Below are 25,097 nucleotides of genomic sequence, written 5' to 3'. Positions count from 1 at the left end.
GGATGTGACACACATCTATAGTCTCCCGACTGGCGGTCGTACTGTAAGTGAAAAAATAGGTAGTAGTTTTGTCTATTTAGTCGACGAATGTGTGGCCATAACTTCAAGATACCATTGGGCAAAAACGATCATGTATCTAGTGCAATCAAACTGTCATGGATCAGACAAATCCGTGATACGGAGGCGTTGGACACTCTAGAGTCTGTGTAATGCTATGTCCGTTGTCACATATTCTGCTTAATTGAGACCACTTTGTTTTCTGACAAGTCGACATCGATGGTGAGCTGCAAGTATTTGCTCTTGTTGAGGAATTTTACGAAAAAATTTTTATAATTGGGAATCGACGTGTTTGGCATATTTGTATAAATCGTTGTGTTGAGTCTCACGTTATGATACAAAGGACATGAATGGTCCACTAGTGCTGTTGTATGTCTAGACAATATATTGTTGTACGCAACATACATAAATATATTATTGTTGATATATATAGCTATGATGATAATATATATCACTAATATTAAAATATATATTAACATATATATTATATGTTATGTTATGAAAAATATACAGATACTTTGGCTAAATTTTATTTATTAATTTTAATTATGGTTAGTCTATTTTTTATTTTTATCTTTCTTGATATTCAGGCAAAGAGAGTTTTAAGATTGAAAAAATTAGTCCTCAAAATGATATAGTCAGTTGGTGATGAAAACATTAGGAGAGATCGGGTTCTATCATGTTTCTCAAATAGAAAGAGTGAATCATAAATCATCCCAAATGACAGCATTAATAGATAGATGGCGGCCGAAAACATATACGTTCCATCTTTTAGTGGGAGAATGTACAATCATTCTCGAGGATGTGGCACACATCTATGGTCTCTCGAATGACGGTTGGTGCGGAATTTAAAGTCCATAAACTAACTGGTAAGTGCACCGGGTCAATCCCACGAAGATTGATGGATCAAGTAACAATGGTTAAGTGATTGGCTTAGTCAGACAAACAGAAAATAGTGTTTGAAGGTTCAAAAGCATTAACAGTAAATTCAGAATATCAGAAAGCAAGCAGTAAACAAGTTGTGAATAATATATGGAGAAACAGTTAAGGCTTCAGAGATATCTATTCTTCTTGATTGACCTTTCTTATTAACTATTTTAATCATGCAAGATTCCATTCATGGCAAACTATATGTGACTAAACCCTAATTTCTTAGACCTTTTTAGTCTCCTCTAACCTTCATCAACTGCCAATTTCTTGGACACTTAATTCCAATTAGAGGGTGAAGTTCAATTCTAGTTTATATGTCACAGAAACCCTAGTTACCCAAATATAAGAGGATTATATGTCACGTATCCCGTTAAGTCCAGATAATTAGAAGTTTAGGAGAAATTGTTTTCAAACCGTTGTTCAAGTAAAGAGCTTTTCCAAGTTATACAATAATTCAATTAGAACAAGGGTCATACTTCCATTCCACCCATATTCATAAGATAAAGAACGAAAACAATTCTTGAAATAGAAATCAGTACATGAATTAAAATAGAAAAATAATAGTATCAATCTATACAATAGATAGAGCTCCAAACCTTAACAGTGGAGGTTTAGTTGCTCATGGTTTAGAGAGAAAAACTAGGATTTGAAAAACTGTAAATTGCGGAATGAGGTGGAATAGAAGAGAAGAGCCCGAAGGGCTGATTCTTTTCCCTTTTATATCTAATTCTAATTAATGTAAATCTACTTAAAATACTAAAACTGAGTTTTTTCCCAACTAATAAAGGTGAGATGTCGATCCCTCGTGACTCCGTTTTTTCTCCAAAATGAACTTTCCTATTCTCTATTATAAATTATTTTATAAAAAATATCTTTATTATAATTATATTATAATTAATATTTAATGAATAATACATAATTATACTAATTTAAGAACATATCTTCATTATAATTATATCAAATCAATATTTAATGCATTATTAAACTACTTATCAATTATCAATTGAAAATACTTTTAATAATAATAATAATAGTAATAATAATAATAATAATAATAATAATAATAATAATAATAATAATAATAATAATAATAATAATAATAATAATATGATAACACTACAAGAAAAATCACTTTTAGCGGCCATTTATTTTGCTTTTAGCGGCAATAAAAATAGCCGCTAATACATTTACCGGCAATTAGACATTAGCCATCTTATACTTTGCCGCTAAAAGGTTTTAGCGGCAATTATAACATTTGGCGGTAAAGACCTTTTTAATGGCCGCAAAAAGTATATAACTATTAGTGGCCATTTTCTTAGCAATTTATATGGCCACCAAAAGTAATTCCAAAATTACAATATTATTCATTTTTAGCGGCCATTACTATTGCCGCCAAAACCTATTTTACCGGCAATTTATATGACCACTAAAAATAATTCTAAAATTGTAAATTTGTAATATTATTTACTTTTAGTTGCCATTACTATTGCCGCTAAAATCTTAAAACTTTTTTTAGTTATATTATACTGATTTTCTTAAAAGCAACGAACTACTTTTTTTTCTAGAATCTCAATTATTTGTGCCAATTATTATTATTATTATGCATAATATAAATATACAAATTAATTACTACAAAATAAGATATTTCATTAAACTCAAAATATTGATATACAAAATTCTCTTAAAAAATAATAAATCATGTTACAAATCTAAACAACAAAAATACTATAAGCCTATAACTATATTACATCAAGTTAGGCTATAAACCAATCTCTTTTCTCTCTTTCCTCTGTCATCATAGTCTAGATGGATCTGCCAAGACTTATTTCAATAATCACATCATCAATATTCACCAAAGTGCTCCTTCCTCTGGGAAAAAATTCATCATTTCCAACAACAATAATTAGGACCTTAAATTCCCCCTGCTCAATTCAATATAATGCATTGAATTTAGTTTCAAATGATAACAATAATTATAGTAAAAATCAAACAACAGATCGTCAAATTATTGCTAAATACGAACCTTCTATTTGGCCTCATGATAACAATAATATCATATGCAATTTAAGGTTCTATATGTAATAAAATGGAGTTACCTTTGTAGGAAGTGGCAACATTACCCATTGATTTGAAGCTGATTTAGCTTTTGATGTTGTCGTTGTTCCCACATTAGATTTTGAAAAGCAAATAAGCTCAACTACTCAGCAGCCACTTCGAAAAGAATGTTTAAACGAATATATTGAATCAATATAATATTGTAATACCTTAATTAGATGGCCTAGTATGTTTACTTTTGCCAATTTATTGTGCCTACTGGCTAGCAACAAAGCCAGGGCAGTTGTAGTAATTTTTATTTGATAGGCCCCTTGTATCTCACCTGCCATCACATGCCATACAGTTAAATTTGTTAAATCTTGTCTATATGCATGTTAATCATTCTAATGTTTGAGTCTCTATTAAAAACCCTTCATACACTCATGATAGATAAGATAGCTGATTCAAGTTATTTGCAGCTAGAAAACTAACTAGCTTTTTACATTCTACAAAGCTCCATCAAGTTAGGCAGCAAAACATCCTTCAGCAAATGAAAATTTTCCAAAGAAATTATAAACTGCATTGATAGGGGAAATCAAATCAGTGTTAATTGAATTGAAGAAAAACAGGGTGAGAAATTATTTACAAGGATTCTACGAATTAATTTTATCCATCACAGTATAAAACATTTATGAGATAAACTGATATCTAAAAATAAAAATAAGAAACATACTAAATTGAACCCTAATTCTAGTGTGTAACTGTCTACTCCAGAATCAATAAAAATAGAAGCTAACCTCACGATTGTCATGCAATAAAGAATAGAAAGAATCTCCTCCAAGAGAGAAGATTCACCAGATTCCGCTCTACATGAAAGAAAAAATCACAATCTTCAAATAGGCAACCCTTATAACAATTTTTTCAAAAATAAAATAAAATAAATAAAATATTTCAATAAAACAAATGCATTAAAAATTGGAAAGGTGCTGAGGATTTACCTAAAGCAAGGATCCTTCTGCTAGATTTCAACAAAGGAAGTTGTGATTTTGACTAAGTGGAGCAACAAGCAGTTAACACTCTCTAACTCCACTAGATTAGTCACAAGTTTCAGTAAAGTAAACATTTTCAGAAACTTAAAACAGTTTCCAAAAAAAAAAAGAGAATAGAGTCTCAAGTCTGAACAGTTTCCAATAGGTTTGTCCTACCACCCTCTGTATTAGGGCTTTGCCCTTAAGAAGAAACCAAACACAACCACTACTCTTTATGAGGAAAGTAAAGAGCCCTTCAATAAAATTATGTAGCTACAGCAAAATCCCAAGTTGCCATAATGCCAACTAAATAATTAAAAATATGCACTTTAGTTTGCATAGCTCATGCCAAAAATGTACCCCAATTTCCATTCCTTTTTATAGGCCTGTCTCACATGTATAGAAGAGATGAACGATTTACAATATCATGTTGATTAAATTAAAGGCATGTAAATTCAAAATATCTTGTTTCTCTACAAATTCAATATTGATATAAATAGGAGATAAATCTGAATATGATGTGATTAGCTTGACAAAATCAATGGAGTCAATGAAGGGCAAATGCAACAGCAGAAATGAAGAGTACCTATTTCTTATGGTGGTCATCAAAGTTCAGAGCAAAGTAAATCATACCTAATTTTGAGGATAGTGAATCAATATGATCTGATGCGATCTGCAGATCAGTACACATTTTCTTCGCACGCCCGACTAAGGCATTTTCTATTGGAGATAAAATAAAGCAAATCATATATACTGAACAAAAACAGCACAAATGTGCCAGCATGCGACAATTGATAAACCTGATTTCAGTAGCTTGGAAATTGTATGTTCCTTCTCCTTCAATGTTGAAACTACCAGGCTGTAGTTCTCTTGGAGATCTCGCAAGGAGTTGCTAGTTTTTTCTAATTTTTCCTGAAGCGGTAGTTTATAATTGCATCGGTCGTGGTAATCATGATAAAAATATTTGAATATAATCATAAAATATCAAATTTTATGATATCAACAATGCACATTAAATTTAAATATTTTTAGTCATTTTAATTATATTAATTTAAAAATATTGATATAATTCTAATTCTTATTCATTATCCAATAATAATAATAATAATAATAATAATAATAATAATAATAATAATAATAACTTAAAAAATTTGTATATAAACTATTTCAATTACTCGTGTATTATTATTAAAATTCTATATGTTCCTAAATATAAGTCTTGAGAAACACGACATGGCAAGGGCTATTAGTATAGAGTTGTTTAGATTTGTTTAAGAAGATATAATAGAATTTATATTTCTAAAGTTTAAGACATATATTTCTATTTTAATCTGTGTATATCAGATATAATATTCTTATTTATTGTCCGGAATTTCTCTTATTATGATAGAAGATACTGATTCTAATCATGATATGATAAAATTATATAATTTAAACAAAATTAATATATGATGTGTAATTACTGTATATAATAAAAAATATCTTTATTAGAATTATATTACAATTAGCATTTAATGAATAATGCATAATTATACTAATTTTTAAAAAAATATCTTAATTATAATTATATAAAAAAATAATCATAAATTTATAATTCTAATTGCCATAAATATGATACTAACGTTCATAGTGGTAAATTGATATTGCAATAATTAATTTCTATAATTATTTTTGTACTACTAAAGGATATATATAGTGTTTCTTTTTGGTTAGTGAGTCTAAATCTAAGAATTAATTTTTTTTTCTAATCTGTTATTCTTCTTTGATTGGGCAATTATTTCTAAGGAGCTTTGTAGGTCAAGTTCAAATCACATTCCCTCCATATTTTCTACGTTTGTCCGAAAATATTCGAAGTAGAGCATATAATGAGATTGAATTTCCTCAATTTAGATTCAGTTTTGGAAAATTCGTGTCAACCTTGAAGATGCAATTAAAAAATTGGTACTATATTTAAATTTTCTTCTCTTAAGCTTTTTGTATTAAAAATAATTTTATAATATATTGTAATTTTTTTTTCAGAAACTACTTGCCTTCTGGTGCATTAATACAATGCCATTGAGGAGAATAAAAGTCAATTTAGTTTGACATTTTTAACAAGAAGATAGTCTAAATTTGTACGGATTCTAAATGTTCGATCTTATGATGTTATTTCGGTTGGGTGTTACGAGATTGACTCTAATCTATACGTATCTAAGGATTAGAATAGATTAAATATTATTTAAATAATTTAATTCTAATATTGGTATTATTTGATTAAATTAGTTTTAGAGAAATTTAAATTGTTGTCCCAATTTATGTATTATACCTATTCTTTTTGGATATGTTATTTTTAAACATTTTAATATGAAATTTTTTTTCTTTTTTTTATTTTTAAGTTTGTTTTTTTTAGATATATGTATCACCTTTTTAGTTGTGCACTACAACAAATCCGACAGATAGCGGCGGAAATTTTGTGACGGTTTTGTAAAACCACCGCGAAATGACAACCTGTGGCGCAAATAGCGGCGGTTCGGGGTTGATACTGCAATCAGGCCGGCATTTAGCAAAATCGCCGCTGTATGTCAATCAGGTATGCATTTAGCGGCGTATTTTCGAAAACCGCCGCTATATAAACCGCCGGGTGAGTTATTGTTTTATATTTTGCGGCGGTTTCGTTAAACTGTCGCAAAATGCATATTACTACATATTGCAATGTTTTCTTTAGTAATAAACCATTTGGGTATAATCTACTTAAGTAAATACTATTATCTTAAGCTACATATGTTTGAATCATTGTTACTTAAACTCGTAACACTTTTTTTACATTCGTTTTACGTAAAAAAAAAATTTACAAGTTAAATAAGGTATATATGTTAACTCATGTGAACAAATTTAAAAATAAGATTTTTTTGATTACGTTATTCACGTCTAAATTTGCTTTCAAACATGGATGTAAAAGAAGAAAATAAAATCATAATATGAATTTATAAAGTTAAAATAAAGTTTTAGAGAGCATAAATCAAAGTTACTCCTCTTTAAAGTTATGCCTTACTAAATCTAAATCAAGAAACTCTAAAAGTAGATAAACATGTACAACGGCGACCCAAATCATTAAACTAAGGAAATCAGCGTAACTGTTATAATAAAAGATCAAAATTTCTCTCCAACATCGTATTGACCTGGCGAAAAATTCTCTTTTATGAATCTATGGGCTTTACGTTTTAGAGGATCTGATATTTCATCTCCATACCATGGCATTTTATTTAGATCAAAGCACCTTTTCTTAACATGTATATCATCTTGTTTATCTTGTTGGTCTTATAAAGTTTCGTTGTCTTCTTTTGGAATCTTATTCAGATCAAACTACATGGATCTGTCGACTGCGACAGAGGAGATATCATCTAAATCGTCTTCTGTATCAGACTTTTCTCCATCTAGACTGTCAGGAACTATTTCTCCAGAATATTCAGGTAAGACTGAAAATATCAACATATACATAACAGATTGAGTATACATAGAAGAAACTGAGAACTCCGGAGTCATTAAATACTGACTTGGAAAAAAAACCAAACTACAAGATGGTAAGACAATTTTAAAAATAAACTCAAATTTTCGACAATTACCATCAACTTTGTTAGTAGTTTGGCCAAATTTCTTAAACAGAAACTCTGTACCAATTGTTGTGCTTGCAGAGGATGACGAAAAGTCCTCAGTTTTCATTGATCCTGTTCCACCGTCATGTTATGTTCACTATTATTTTCAAAACATATACTAGTGAAATTATATTGCGTAATAGATAGTAAGATTATAAAAAATTCAACCCTAAGAAAAACAACAACTGTAGAAGGAATAAAGATTTAACGTAAACGAACATCTCCGTATTAAAATCGTTGAAAGAAACAAAAGATCTGCTTTTACTCATGAAAATTTACAATAACATAAATATTTAACTGCAAATAAAAACTACACAAGTATAAAGTAACCAAAGAAAACAGCGTACAACATTGAGTTTATTTAACTTAGAGAATGACAGAAAGATCATTTTTAAATTATATTAAAAGGCTTTATATAAGCATTATGCGACATCATCGAAATTCTCTGAAGTATTTTCTATGAGGTCTTCTATATCTTCCTCCCTTGTCATAGTAAATATCCAATGTCCCCTTCCGCTGACATGTTCAACCCTGGCTGTGGAGAAAAACCAACTTCAACTTCTTCATTCTCTTCTCCCATGTCATACAAGTCCCTTGGTTTCACATAAACTACAACACTCCATTCCTTAGCTACTTCATCATCCACATAGTATACAAGCTGAGCTTCCGATGCCAATATGTACGGTTCAACTTCTTCTCGATTACCAGTGTGTATCGTACGAGAGAATTAACACTGGTAAGCCCCAAATGGTCTTGTTTGATGCCTCTACTGGTAGTGGTATCAGCCCAAACACATTTGAACAATACCACCGTGAAGGAACAACTATAATTCAATTCAATTATGTCTATAATTTTTACGTAATACGGAATACCACCAATAGCTACTCTATTGTCACGCATGCTTGCATAACTTCTTGTATTAGATGATACATATACTCCACTATTTTGTGTTTTCATCCTGTTTTCCTTTGTGATAGTTCTAAACTTGTACCCGTTAACATCGTACGGCCCAAAACGTCTTGCCTGAATCATGGGACCACATGTAAGCAACTTCAAGTCTTTCGAATGAAGCGTACTTTCCATAGGAACCTGGAACCACATAACATTCATGCTTTAGATTAAAATCGATTTTCATATAGTACTAATTCTAGGCTAAAAACACAATGTTCAGGTTAGAATTCTGTCAACCTCATGCTTGAACCACTGAGAAAATTCTGCATGGACGACACTATCTATCTTAGCTTGCGACCTTGTCTGATGACGCAAGCTTCGCTTTGTCTTTTCCTTAAATGTACTTTATGGGAGAAAATAAAATTAGTCCAACTAATCACTGTGAGAAAAGAGTTATATTGGTGTTTTAGAAATACATGTGTATACTTACTCAACGAACGGAACCACGGTATCGCAGTTGATTAGCACATGACGATGAGCTTATTTTTTCCATTGGAGTGAGTTCGAAATGCGAAACAGCTCCCAATGCCTTTCCAATAGCTGGAAACATACTTTCCCCTGAAGTATGAAGAACATCAACGGACTCATCATCAACTCGCCCTGGTCGGTTGATTCTAGTCTCAATATTATCCAAATATCTAGAACAGAAAGTCAGGATTTCCTCAGATAAATAGCCTTCTGTAATTGAGTCTTTTGGTTGTGCCCTATTACGAACATATTGCTTCAGACTTCCAAAATACCTTTCATATAGATACAATAAAATGCTCAATATATACACAATTAATTCAACTGAGTGTACTAAAGGGGTTTATCAGCAATCTAACCTTTCTATTGAATACGTCCACCTATAATGTACTAGTCCACCAAAAGTAACCTCATCAACGAGATGCACCGTGAGGTAAACCATGACGGTGAAGAGTGATGGAGGAAAAATTATTTCCATCTGAGACAGGGTTTGCACAACATGATTCTAAAACTCAACAAGCTACATAGGGTTTATAGCTTTCCCACAAAGTTCTAAAAAAAATGATGATAAATTTGCAATCACATTGGACACCGGACTCGATAGTGCATTCTTCACTAAAATTGGGAGTAATTGTTCCATCAGAATATGGCAGTCATGATTTTTCAACCCAGATAACTTGCGCTATCGCAAATCAACACAACGAGCAACATTGCTAGTTCAAGGGGATGGGACGATCATATATTCATATTCATCAAATGAAGCCTTTCATTAAAAATATGTCATAACTAGATTTCGTATGTAATTTTCCTTCTCTTCTTTCATTATTTTAGTCTAATCATTATGTTTTTGTGCGTACTTTCCTTCCTCCTCTTCCAGAACTACGATAACTGATAAGTGTAACTCCCATTATATTTTTATTTTGGTTCGGAGATTCTATTGAATCTCGTGCTACAACTTTAGATTAAAAAGGGAATCACTGCAAATTTCATTTACATCACGTGTGCTTGGGTTAATTTCTAAACAAAAGTATTTATGTATCTTATTTCTTGAAAATAAATGAAGGATCTAAACGTCATTTTGGATACCAAAAAACAAAAAAAAAAGCCTGGTTCGTGAACCCAATAGAGTTTCACTTATTCTCCATCAGCCGCCGTTGTTCTTCCATTTCTCCTGCCAGTCGTCGTGTGTTTTTCTTCCCTACACCGTCCTTTCACTGGTTCGTATTCATACCTTTTTTGTTATTGTCTTTATTTTTTTACACTTTCCTTTTTTGCCATCCCCATGTGTATAGTTTTACTTGTTTTTGTTCAGTTGCTGCTGTATTTTTTTTCCTTTGGTTGGATATGTTAATTTTGGGTTAATATCATTGGTTGTTGCTATTGCTATGTTATGGCTTATGAGTTATGAAATTCTTCATATGGTATGTTAACTCTTATTGATGTTATGTTATTAGCTAATTGATTTGGTATGGTTGCTGCTGATAATGTGAAAATGATGTTAATACTATAAGTATGACCTTAGTTGATGAATTTGGATATTTTGTGCATTCTTGATTTATTTTCTTATCCTTTTTTTATCGCCAAAAATAAGCAAAGTAAGAAGAGAGTAGGGAAGAGAATAAACGCAAAATTAATTTCCTGCATTCAATATAGAGAACTCACCTCAATATAACCACTCATCTATTTATTTATTATAATATTATAAACTACTACTATTATTTGTTTATTTATTCCATTAATAAATATATAATGTAGAATATTAGTAGCAGTTTGTCAAGCTTGATTCTTGGCTTTTGATAATAAATAATCTTTCACTTATTCAAGTGTTTTTACTTACCAGGTCAAGAATTAATTTTCAATACATCTACTTTTATGACACATTCAAATTTATTTGTAAACCAGTCATTAATCCTATTAAATAATAAGACTTGAACTAATATTAAAACTAATTAATATTTTTTATGTTAAACTAATTTAATTAGACTTAACTGATTAAAATTTTAAATTATTTAAAAAATAAAAAATTCTAATATTCTATCCACCTATAATGTATCATGTAATGTGCCTTATAGTGTTCCATATAGATTTCATAATTTTTTATTCTCTAATTTTGGGTTATAGTTTGCCTTCTCTATTTGCTTTAAGGGTCTTTTTACGTTGCGCTTGTCATTTGTCTAGTAATGTTGTTTTTTGTCAAGGTTTGTAATAATGCCTAGGAAACCACGATACAACATTATATGGGAACCCCCGAAAGATGCCAAAACTGATGCCGGAACTGAAGAGACAACGGTTAGTGTTTGTGGTTAACATTTCTTGACGTAACCTTATGTGAAAATTAGTTATCCTTCAATTTCTCTAATTGAACCATGTTGTTAATTTTTTTCCCGGCAAAATGATTAGTTTATGAATTAAATTAATTCTCAATAGGGTAAAGTATATTTTTTGTCCCTGAAGTTTGATAAAAGTTTCAAAAATACCCTTAAGTTTTATTTTGTTTCAATTTTATCCCAGAAGTTTTCGATTTGCATCAAATATGTCCCTAACGGCTAAATTTTCAAAAAATTTAAGACCAATTTAAGAATAATGCATGAAAATTATGCTTGATTTGCTTGTGTTGAGGGTTGTTCTTATAAAATTGTTGTTAAATTTGCCTTAAATATTTTGAAAAATTAGCCGTTAGGGGTATATTTGATGCAAATCGAAAACTTCGGGGACAAAATTGAAACAAAATAAAACTTAGGGGTATTTTTAAAACTTTTGTCAAACTTCAGGGACAAGAAATATACTTTAGCCTTCTCAATATTAATTCCTTCTCTAAAATATAATTCTAAATGCTTTCATATTGCCTTAAGGTTGGGTCCATGACTAGAGAAGCTCAGACATCACGTGAGCAACCACGTGATAGGGCTCCTCCGATTTCGTCCTCAGCTAATAGAGCTCCAGCAACCCGTATCAACGGACTATTTCGTGCACCACACATCGATCATAGGATTGTGCAGTCGAGCAGTGCTGATGATCCTCAAACTCCCACAGAACAATTAGAGACTCGGCATCGCGCGAAAGTGGCAGATCATGAATTAGAGGATGAGGATTACGACCCAAAGACAGATGAAGTTCTGTCGTTTGATGACTATATCGACGACTTGTTTGCTGCCCAAGAAGTCGAACATCAGCACCAAAATGGGAAACGCAGAGATACGGATTTCTGGGAAGTTACTGTTATCGGTAAACTTTTTTTCATCCTAATTTTGTAAACAGTTATCTTTAAAGTCCTTTACTTCTATTTTTCTTTTTTGCAATGATTAGATTGTAATTTTGTTTTTCATACACTTCTTAGAGGACGGCGTGAGAAAAGCTTCTAGGCTGAGCGTGAGGGAGGCTATAGCGCTCCCTTTCAATACAAAGATAGTACTCCCATTTAACAAAGAGCTGCAACCGATTGGTGAGGCAGTTGGATTATTCAGTGGTTTCTTAGAGAGTTTGGGTGCGGATTATTCCCAGTTCCCTATATCTGTAGAAAGTTGGAAGCATGTGAACAAAGCTAAGAAGGAACATGCTTACGACATGATTAAGGTACAACTTTAAGCTTCAACAATTTAAGCAATTTTAGTATTCGATTTTTTTTTGGTAAAGGCTTTTGCATGGATAAATTATATGGTTCCTAAAATTTTCGTATTTTGTTTTTCACATCATTATTTAAGCAATTTCCATTTATACGTAATTGCGACTACTTTTACTGGATTTGAGTGTCATACTTTAACAATTTAAATTAGCCTGTAATGGTTGTGGTATTTTTTCAACTAATTGCAGCGGGTCTTTCATTATGAGGACGATGCCAGAGGAAAAATAAAGCGCGATATTTTAAAGAGGATAGGAAAGAACTGGAAGGATACAAGGCACCACTTGTATCATAGATGTTACAAAGAAATAAGGACTTATGAGGAAAATCTTGAGCATCGCCTGAAAGGAATAGAAGAAAATGAATGAAAAAAGTTCATTGACTATCACCAGCAGGAATAAACAATGGTAAGCCTTGGTATATTTTATTATTTCCACTAAAATATACATGTGTATACATATTACTCCTCTTACATTTTATAATCAACATCTATCTTTCTCATTTACATTTATTCTGTTATTTGTTCATAGAAAAAGTGTAAACAAAACGCTTTAAATCGGAGCAAGCAACTTTACACACATACTGGATGCTCCAAAATATTGGCAAGAAAAAAAGACGAAGTGGTAATAAGTCATCATTATTTATTAAGATTTTGATTAATCTTCCTGAATATGTTGTTGTTGTTTACTAAGTTATGTCGATATCAACGATGTAGGAGAAAGAGCAAGGAAGGCGTGTTGGTAGAGGAGAGTTGTTTATCATGACTCATAAGAAAAAAGATGGCTCGTATATCCATGCCGATGCGCGTGTTGTTAGTGTGAGTCATGTTTAAAAATTTCAAGCAACTTAGCTTACTGTATATATCGTGCTACTGTTAACTCATGTCTTTCCAATGTGTTGTATATTTGTAGGAAGCAATTTCGAATGTTGAGAGGCAGGATGGATCCTCTAGGCACCTTTTCACAAAATGATTCGCTAGCACAAGTTCTCAGAAAGGAGCACTCAGGACGAGTTCGTGTCCTAGGTGCTGGACCATGTCCCACCCAAGTCTTTGGTAACGATGCTGGACAACCGTCGAGTTCTGCAGGGCCCAATGAAGGGTACGAGAGGAGGATTGCGGAATTGACGGCTAAGCTAGAAGAAGAGCAGGCGAAGAGACAGTCGATACATAAGGTCTTAGGATATCTAGTCCAACAGCAAGGAGGCAATTTGCCAGTTGAGGTTGATGCAGAGTTGGCTTTTTTGGGTGGTACACCGGACTCGTCAAGCGCAGGGCCATCTTCATCTGCCAATCAGGATCCGCAACAAAAATTTTGAATTTCAATCAATGCTCTTAGATACTTATACATTTAAGTTGGTTTAGTGCTTTATGCTTATTTTCTTCAACTTAAGCATTCTTACTTGATTTTGGATGATGTTATAACAATTTCATTATATATGTTATGTTTGCATAAATTTAATTTGGTTTGTTATGTTATTGAGCTGTTTTACTTGGTTGCAATTTCTTTAAATTAATCAAAAAGAAAAAAAATTAAGATTAATAAACAAACTTTTTCAAAAGAGGCAAAATAATAGAAAACCTAAAATTTTAATGGGAAATTTGAATTTAGCGGCAGTTTTTAACTGTCGCAAAACGGCAATATTGTCTATCTTCGTGATATTTAGCGGCGGTTATCAACCACCACAAAACAGCGCCGTTTTCAAAACACTATCATTTAGCGGCGGTTTGCAAATTGGAAAATAAAATTTACCTACCACATACTGCGGCGGGTAATAACCGCCGCAAAATCCAAGTTTCATTTCGCTGCGGTTATTCCAGCCGTTGAAGAAAATTGCCACTATCCATTTTGCCGCGCCTCATCTTCCGGCGTTTTGTCAAACCGCTGCGATATGTTTTGCGGCGGTTTTGAACCGCTGCTAAACGGCTTTAGCAACCGCCGCTATCTGTCGGATTTGTTGTAGTGGTATTTCAGATTAGTAATGCAATTATTAAGAGAAATATAATTCATCAATATATTAGAATGATTAAAAGTTTAATTATATTGTGTGGACACAAGATTGGTTAATTAAGATTAAGGCGTGAAAAAGAAAAAAGAGTGCTTTCTTGCTAATATATAAAAATACGTGAGAAAAATTTAAAATATCATCATTTAAAAAAAACTGTTAATCATGCATATAAAAAGGGATTGGAGAATATGAATATATATAAAAAATAAAAAATTATTAATCGATTGCAGAATAAAAAATAATCATATATATATAAAAAATCATAACAAAAAATGATTAATATATGTGACCTAAATTTTTATATGTACAATTAATATATAAATAAACAAATATTTAAAATTATTTAACAAAATTATTATATATGTATAGATAAATAAAAAAATTATTATAATTTATAAAAATTACACATATGATGATATTAATAATAAAGAATAAAAAATTATTAAATGATTGTAGGCTAAAAAAAATTAATCATTATCAAAAAATAATTAATATATACAATTTAAATATATTTACATACAATTAATATATATATATATATATATATATATATATATATATATATATATATATATATATATATATATATATATATATATATACTACATAAAGAAGTATTTAGAATTATTTAACAAATAAATATATTTTAAAAATAAAAAAATATTAACTAAACAATTCATATATATACATATAAATAAATATGGAAATTAGTATGATTTATGAATATTATTATGCGTATGATGGTATTAATAGAATAACAAATTTATTGAATGATTGTAGGCTAAAAAAATATTTATAATCAAACAATAAAAAAATAATTAATATATATGACTTAATATATATGTATACTTAAATAAGGAAAGATTTAAAATTATTTAAACAAAATAAATAAATATATCTTACGAATAAAAAAATTATTGACTAATCGATCAATATATACTGGTAATATAAATAAAAAAACCATTAAATAAAAAATAAATAGTATATTTTTAATTTTGAGAATAAAACGTAAATAATTATAATATAATAATTTGTTTAATTATTAATATTTACAATTATTATTTTAAATCATAAATTTAGAAAAAAAAGTAGATTAACAAAAACCATTAATAACTATAGAGTTGATACACATAACACTAGATTAAGAAAAAATGAATGCATAACATGTTACTTTTTTATTAATCAAATTACTACGATCAAATTAATTTTAATAAAATAATTTAAAAGTATAATTTCAATCTTATCACATGCATAGTACGAATTATTGAACAATTTATTATCATGTATATGGCACAGATATTAATTGTTGTTATTTAATTAAGTTATTTTAGGTATTTAATTATTAAAATTTTAGGAATTAATTATACCTCAATTACGGTATTAAGACTTTGAAAAAAAAAGAGTAAATTTTAATTTTACATAAAATAATATAATAGACATAGAGTATAAAAAAATTTACTTGACAAATATAATAATTCATAGTGTGATATTTTATTATGGTAACTTATCTTTGTGTATCGACTCCCTATATAGCAATATAATATATATATATATATATATATATATATATATATATATATATATATATATATTTCTTTTTAGCTTATTATTTTTCTATCACATGACATATTTATTATTATATTTTAAATTTAGAGTTTTCTTGATCTAACATTACGGTAAAAGAATGACAAACAAAAAAAATGATAAAAAAATATAGGAACATTTCAAACATAATTACCGCTAATCTTTTTTTCTTTAGTTTTCAAATATATTATTTATTTTATTTATTTAGAGTAATAACTAAATTTATTATAACTGTAGTACAATTATCCTTAAACTATTAGTATTATTAGTATATTTTTAAAATTATTGACATATTAGTATATATAATAAGCAATAGTAAATTTTCTTTCATGTTTATCATTTAAAAAATTTATAATTTTGATATAATCTTTATTCTATTTTTTTCCATACCTAATGACTATTGACTACGATCCTATCAATAGTATCACCTATAGTAGATTATACAAAAAAAAATATAAAAAATAAAGACAAGAATTATAAGACTATAGAAAGTCCCATCCAAGTTTGACAAGAGTAAGACGGTTTACATAGAAATAGTTCTAATAGATGATAAGATTAGTTGATTCATTTACTAAATTTTTTCAAGTAATGCTAAGTTCAATTTATAAATAGAGTTTAATTTCGATGCACTGACAGTGTAAAGTGTTTTACACAATCGTGCAATCACATCCATTCTTTTAGATGACCATTCACGCAGTCAATGTAAAAAGGTATTTATTTTTATTGATATGTCATTATGTAATTAGATGCATGTGTAAAACTACTTTACACTGTCAGTGCATCAAAATTAATTCTTATAAATATTTGTAGTTCATATTTTAAGTTAATTTTATAAGTACACCATTTCATAAGTCAAAGACAATTCTTTTTAATAGCTTCAAATGCTAATAGCTTTTATATTTAATTTATTTTGTAGTACGATAAAATTTATTGTTCAATCAAGAATTATTTGATAAAAATATTTGAGAATAATTGGTAGAAAGGAAGGTCTATGTCTTCTCAAATTTTGAGATTGAGAAATCAAGTGGAATATATCTTCTGATTGTACACAAGTGTAAAATATCTTTTAAGAAGGAGTCACATATAGTACATACCGTCGATGATTGTAAAATTCCGGATAATCATTTTAATTTGCTTGCCCATACTGATATATTGAAACAAATAAATGAATGATTCTACTTATTTGGTACGTAATTAATTTATATTAACTCACAGACAATTATTTTCCTTTTGATTTTAAATTTTGCCAAAAAATTGTATAATAGCATCATTTTATTGACAATAAAAATTTTAACAGTTTATTTGTGAAAATATTTGAAATTATATTGTGACTTTTTTTAAAGGTATATCCTTTTATTAATATACTATTGTTAATTTTGTCGTTTAACATAAAATAAATCAGTAAATTCTCTTTATTTTATACACGTACGAAGTTATAATTTCTTACATTATTCACTCATTTATCCTTAATTTGGTACTTTTAATTCAATTTTTTTTGTTAAATTAGATGTTATTGGACTCTTGACTGGAAAAGAAAAACTTATATCATGGTCAAAAATAGAGAGAAGTGATCAGTACATTATGATTGATCTTCATGATTTGCAGTATGTAAAATTTTAATATTTTGATATGAATATTTTTTTTGGTAATAATTATGTGTTGTGGTGCAATTTTTTTTCTTTATGTATACTTACTCTCTTAATTCTCGCTTTTATTCAAAAATGAGAAAAAATAAGATGTACACTATGGGATCAATTTACAATCTAATTACTTGATCATTTATGTGATCACCGAGCAATCGAATACATAATTTATTCTCTAATTTATAAAATTTAACAAAGACATTGGTAAACATATTGGTTTTGTATTTATTTATATATTTTATTTATTTATATATTTTATTTATTTATGTTATATTTGTAATTATATTATATCTATTTTTATCAATATATTTTTTTTAAAAAATACCATTAGTATTAGCATATGGTGTATTAAATAAATTAAATGATAAAAACACGTAACTATTTTCTTTTTCAGTTAAGATTAAGTAAAATACTGTAATTTAGACTTGTAATATCAATATATTAATAGTAAACTGGAGAAAAAAATGTAATATTATATCAAAGAAATTTTTTTAAATCATAATTGTAATTTATGATTAAAACCATAATTTAAATATTTTAAATGGGATAATTTTATTTAGAGAATTCATAATTCAAATATAATTTTTATACACTTAATAGCTACATTCGATTTAATAAATTTAATATTATATTTAAAAAAACACGAACAATACACATCATATTATTTATTTATTTATTAATTAAATTATTACAATTTAAATTAATTTTAATAAAATAATTTAAAATTATAATTTCAATTTTATCACATGCATGGCACGGATTATTACACTTGTTATATTTCCTAAAACTAAATAATATCTTTTCCTATTTTTAATTAAAATAAAAATTTTAATCAAATTTAATTAAAACACTCATGCAATCCTTGATTTGGCGATGGGACTACTTGATTATTGACGAACTAGCGCCTAACTTGGAGTGGAGCACGCCTAACTTGGAGTGGGCAGCAAGGAGTGGCGTGGAGTGCTTGAGTTGGCGCCTAACTTGGGTTGGAGTGTGCCTAACTTGGAGTGGCCAGCATCCACTTGCGTGCTGTTATTGTGTTTGGCGCCTAACTTGAGAAATCTCAAGTTAGGCGCAGCTTTGGCAGCCTCCTTTTCACGCTTTTCTCTTGTCCTGGCGCCTAACTTGAGATTTCTCAAGTTAGGCGCCACCCTTGCAGAATTTCTGAATAAGAAGTATAGACTATTATACATCTTTGGAAGGCTCTGGAAGTTAGCTTTTCAACGCCACTGAAACCACGCCGATTGGATCTCTGTAGCTCGAGTTATTTAGGTTTGAGTGCAGAGAGGTCAGGGTTGACAGCATCATTTGCTTTCTTTTCTTTTTCTACAGAAACTCCATCAAATCCATCCGAATGCTACCTCAAATTAATAGAATTGTACACGACTCAAAGTAGCATCCATAGTGGCTAAAAGATAATTGATTCTTGATTAAACTCAACAATTTGAATGCAAATTCACTAGGAAAAGATAGGAAAGATGTCCACGCATCAACGGTCGTGCTGTAAGTGAAAGAACAGAAACTAGTTTTTCCCACCTAGTCAACGAATGTATGGCCAACTTCGAGATACCGCTAGGCAAAAACAATCATGTATCTAGCGCGATCAAGCTGTCATGGATCAGACAAATTCGTAATATGGAAACGTTAGACACTCCAGAGTCTATGCAACGCTATGTCCATTTGTCACATATTCTGGTTAATTGGGACCACTTTGTTTTCTGACAAGTCGACATCGATATTGAGCTGCAAGTACTAGCCTTTGTTGAGAAATTTTGCGGAAATCAATTCTTACAATTGGAAATTGGCGTGTTTGGCATATTTGTATATATAAGTCATTGTACTGAGTCTTGCATTATGATACAAAGGACATAGATGGTCCACTATGCTGCGCTTGTTTTCAATGACGGGATATTGAGACAGGGACATGGAGACATAAAATCGTGTTTGACAGATGAGACATGGACAAATACATTGTGTCAAAAGATAATGAATTAATATATTTTGTGTCAATCCTGACAGAAGGACACAGAGATACTAATGAGGGACACAATTTATTTTTTATTTGTTCTTTCATTATTTTGTTAATTTTTTATAATTATATTTTTTTATTATTATATTTTTCTTCTCAAATTTTTAGATGAAAAAAAAGTACAAATTAAATTTTCAAAATTTGTTATAGTTTATTACCAAACAAAATACAAAAAAAAACTTATATTTCTATATTTTGTGTTTTGTTTTTAGTGTTATTCTCTTATTAGAAACAAACTAGCCCTATATTGTTGTATGCCTGTCCATGAAAGCGAATAATTAAATGTAGAATAAAATTATATAAAAAAAATTAGAAAAAGAAGTTTTTGGAAGATATATTGAATGCACAATATAATTATATATACAAATATTTCTCATGTTGTATAGTTTTGAGAGGATAAAAATGATGTGATAAATTAATTATCTAGTATTTAGTTTAAACATGATACTCTATCTTCATATAAAATATATAAAGAGATTTATTTCATATGTTGAATGTATATATAATTAAGTTTCTCATGAAATAATAATGTAAAAGAAGGTATAAGTTACTCCCCAATTTTCGATAGTATCAGAATAATTATTAAAATATTATCAATTCTAGAAAAAGAGGTTAAAAACTTATGTTTAGAAAATGAATAATAATTATTCATTCACCAAGTTATATTCCTATTAACAACAAGTGTAATAATCCGTGCCATGCACGTAATAAGATTGAAATTATAATTTTAAATTATTTTATTAAAATTAATTTAAATTGTAATAATTTAATTAATGAATAAGTAATATAATGTACATTATTTGTATTTTTTTAAATATGATATTAAATGTATTAACTTGAATGTAGGTATTAAGTATATAAGAATTATGTTTGAATTAAGAATTCTTCAAATAAAATTATCATGTTTAAAATATTTAAATTATGATTTTAATCATAAATTATAATTATGATTTAAATTTTTTTTATATGATATTACATTTTTTCCCACTTTACTATTAATATATTGATATCAAGTCTTAATTACAATATTTTACTGAATCTTGACTGAAAAAGAAAATAGTTATGTGTTTCTATCATTTAATTTATTTAATACACCATGTGCTAATACTAACGATATTTTTCAAAAAAAAATATATTAATAAAAATAGATATAATATAATTACAAATATAACATAAATAAATAAAATATATAAATAAATGCGAAACCAATATGCTTACCAATGTCTTTGTTAAAATTTTATAAATTAGAGAATACATTTGGTTGCTTGGTGATCACATAGATGATCAAGTAATTAGATTGTAAATTGATCTCACAGTGTGCATCTTATTTTTTTTTTCTCATTTCTGAATGAAAGCGAGAATTAAGAGAAGTAAGTAGTAATACATAAAAAAAATTACACCACAATACATAATTATTACCAAAAAAAATATTCATATTAAAATATTAAAATTTTATATACTGCAAATCATGAAGATCAATCACAATGTATTGATCATTTTTCTCTATTTTTAACCATGATATAAGTTTTTCATTGTCAGTCAAAAGTCCAATAACATTTAATTGAACAAAAAAAAAAGAATTAAAAGTATCAAATTAAGAACAAATGAGTGAATAACATAAAGAATTATAACTTTGTACGTGTATAAAATAAAGAGAATTTACTGATTTATTTTATGTTAAATGATAAAACTAACAATAGTATATTAATAAAAGGATATACCTTTAAAAAAAAGTCCCAATACAATTTTAAATATTTTCATAAATAAACTGTTAAAATTTTTGTTATCGATAAAATAATGGTATTATACAATTTTTTGGCAAAACTTAAAATTAAAACGAAAATAATTTTGTGTGGGTTAATATAAATTAACTACGTACCAAATAAGTAGAATAGTTCATCTGTTTGTTTCAATATATCATCTTGGGCAAGCAAATCAAAATGATTATCCGAAATTTTACGATCATCGACAGTATGTATTATACGTGACTCTTTTTTAAAAGATATTTTGTACATGTGTACAGTCAGAAGATATATTCCGCTTGATTTCTCAATTTCAAAATTTGAGAAGACATAGGCCTTTCTTTCTACCAATTCATTCTCAAATATTTTTGTCAAATAATTCTTGATTGAACAATGAATTTTATCGTATTGTAAAATAAATTAAATATAAAACCTATTAGCATTTACAAAGTTATTAAAAAGAATTGTCTTTGACTTGTGAAATGGTGTACTTATAAAATTAACTTAAAATATGAACTACAAATATTTATAAGAATTTAATTTTGATATATTAATAGTGTAAAATAATTTTACACATGCATTCAATTACGTAATGACACATTAATAAAAATAAATATCTTTCACATTGAGCACGTGAATAGCCATCTAAAAGAACGGATGAATTTTGCACAACTGTATAAAAAAGCCAGTGTATCTAAATTAAGTTCTATTTATAATATGTCAATAGTTTCAAAAATATACTAATAGTACTAATAGTTTAAAGATAATTGTTCTACAGTTATAAAAAATTTAGTTATTACTCTAAATAAATAAAATAAATAACATATTTGAAAACTAAAAAAAAAAGGTTAGCTGTAATTATGTTTGGAATGTTTCCATTTTTTTTCATTTTTTTTGTTTGTTATTCTTTCAATGCAATGTTAGATTAAGGAAACTCTAAATTTAAAATAAAATAATTAATGTCATGTGATAGAAAAATAATCAAGATTAATAATTTTTTTTAATTAAATAATGATGCTTTAATTTTTTTTCTTTTACGCATCTTTATATGTTAACAAAAAAAAAAAAAAACAAAATCACGTATTGTGACTCTTTTTCTTTTACTATGCTTTAATATTAATTAATTAATCTTGTGTCCATACAATATAATTAAATTTTAATCACTCTAATCTATTGATGAATTATACCTCTCTTAATAATTGCATTACTAATCTGAAATATAAAAGAATAAAAGAAAGAAGGGTAATACATATATCCAAGAAAGAAAATAAGTTTAAAAGTTGAAAAAAAAAGAAATTTTATATTAAAAAATTTAAAAATAACGTATCCAAGAAGAATAGTCGTAATATATAAATTGAGGTAACAATTTAAATTTCTCTAAAATTAATTTAATCAAATACCAATATTAGAACTAAATTACTTAAATAATATTTAATCTATTATAGTCCTTAAACACGTGTAGATTATAGTCATTCTCATAATGACAACCAATTAAAACAACATCATAAGTTCGAACATTTAGAATTCTTACAAATTTAGACCATCCACTTGTTAAATAAGCTTCATCATCCGCTATCCATGTAATATGGTACGGTATAGAATTGTCACACCGAGAAACTAAACTTACATTTATTCCCTTCAATGTCATTGCATTGATGCAAAAGAAGGCCGGTAATTTCTGAAAAAAATTCACAATATATTATAAAATTATTTTAATTACAAAAAGTTTAAAATAAGAAAATTTGAATATATTACCAATTGTTGAAATTGCATCTCCGAGTTTGACACGAATTTACCAAAAATGAACTTAAATTGAGGGAATTCAATCTCATTATATGCTCCACCTTGAAGATTTCTGGGCAGACATAGAAAGCATGGAGAGGATGGAATTTTGACTTGGCCTACAAAACTCCGTGGAAACAATGCCTCAATAAAAAATCGAGCTCCTCCCAAGAAAACCAACTTTACCCACATTCTATTAGGTTGGTCATAATATGTGAGTAGATTCAACCATTCTTCAGTAAAATAGAGTTTACTGTCCTTTCGTTGGACGCTTACATCCATGTAATTAGAACCCGAATCAGTGAATACAACTTGAGATGGTATTTGATAGATGTGGTGCATTATAAACGATTGCGGCAAAAGACAATCGCACTGGAACATTAGATGAAAAGAATAAATTGGAGTAAGAACAATCATTAAATTATCAAAAGAATAATATAATAGAATGAATATATAAAAAATACTATAAAAAATTATAAATTGTACCTTAATAGGATCAACTTCGATGAAAAATAAAGAATACATTTTTATTCTATGAAATAGCCAAGAAAGAATAATAAATTAAAAAAAATGAGTTGACTCTTATATCTAGACTCACAAACTACAAAAAAAAAACACTATATATAGCAATGAGAATATTATTGAAGAAACGTATAGAAAAAGAATTTCGAACACGATGAAAAAGAAGAAGTTAAAAACAACAATGACAATGTTAAAAAAGATGACGATAATGACCACATATAAAGAAAAAATAGGCATATCTGATTTGGTTAGGACTTAATTGATAAAATTATTTGACCGCATAACTTTATTGTAATATAATTATTTTACCCATACAAAAATTTTATAAATAAATATAATATATATTTACTTGATCAAAATAAGAAAATATGTAATAGAAAAAAATCTAATTGAAACTTTCTTTTTAAATTATCATGCATATAAAATATTTGAATTTAAAAATATCTGATCGAAACATAATATTGTATAACGTAATTAAAAATCTTATTGAAGTTTTAATCTAAAAATCCTTCCATTTAAATACCAAACACAATATTTTATCATAAAGAATTTTAAATAATCTCTAAAATTACTTCACTTCTTAAACTACTTCATCCGGATATTATTAAATGTGATTTTCTTTAAGTGACAATAAATTAGATATATTTTTTTTGGAACTTTTTAAAAATAATTTTATATAATTATAAAAGTGGCTTAACTTTGTATATAGAAGGGCAACGTATAAAACTATATATTACATAATAATTGGTGTTTTTTGCGTTTTTGTGTTTTACACAAATTCAGGTTTGTTTTATAAAATAGAAAGATTGGAGGGTACATTTTGTTTTTTTTTTCTATTCACAATCTAGAAATTAGATGGTTGGATTTTATTATGTTTAATTTTAAAAATTTTTGAAAATAAAACGGTACTATTTCAATGTTAATTATTATTTATTATTAATAATATTGTATTCATAACAAAAAGTATAAATATAATTCTTCAAATTTAGATTTTAGAAGAATTAATTAACGTTATAAGTAACAAATGATCTATTTTATTATGCATATTATAAATTAACGAATTAAATTAACA

The 25,097-nt window shown here is 28.0% G+C and overlaps 1 long non-coding RNA gene across 5 annotated transcripts; it reads right to left on the bottom strand.

Annotated features, from left to right (window-relative positions):
- Positions 1-2,631: 2,631 nt before the first annotated feature.
- Positions 2,632-4,980, bottom strand: LOC112714379 (uncharacterized). 5 transcript variants are annotated; one of them, XR_011866379.1, is made up of 4 exons: positions 4,020-4,971; positions 3,819-3,887; positions 3,084-3,364; positions 2,632-2,909 (listed from the first exon to the last, which is right to left on the bottom strand). It is a non-coding gene; the product is annotated as an uncharacterized lncRNA (long non-coding RNA). The 5 variants fall into 5 exon arrangements; XR_011866376.1 differs by having other exon boundaries at positions 3,084-4,769; positions 4,850-4,980; XR_011866377.1 differs by having other exon boundaries at positions 3,819-4,971.
- Positions 4,981-25,097: the final 20,117 nt, after the last annotated feature.

The sequence above is a fragment of the Arachis hypogaea genome, chromosome 10, assembly GCF_003086295.3.
Source record: "Arachis hypogaea cultivar Tifrunner chromosome 10, arahy.Tifrunner.gnm2.J5K5, whole genome shotgun sequence".
NCBI classification, from domain to species: domain Eukaryota; kingdom Viridiplantae; phylum Streptophyta; class Magnoliopsida; order Fabales; family Fabaceae; genus Arachis; species Arachis hypogaea.
This window is presented reverse-complemented; position numbering and strand designations above follow the sequence as displayed.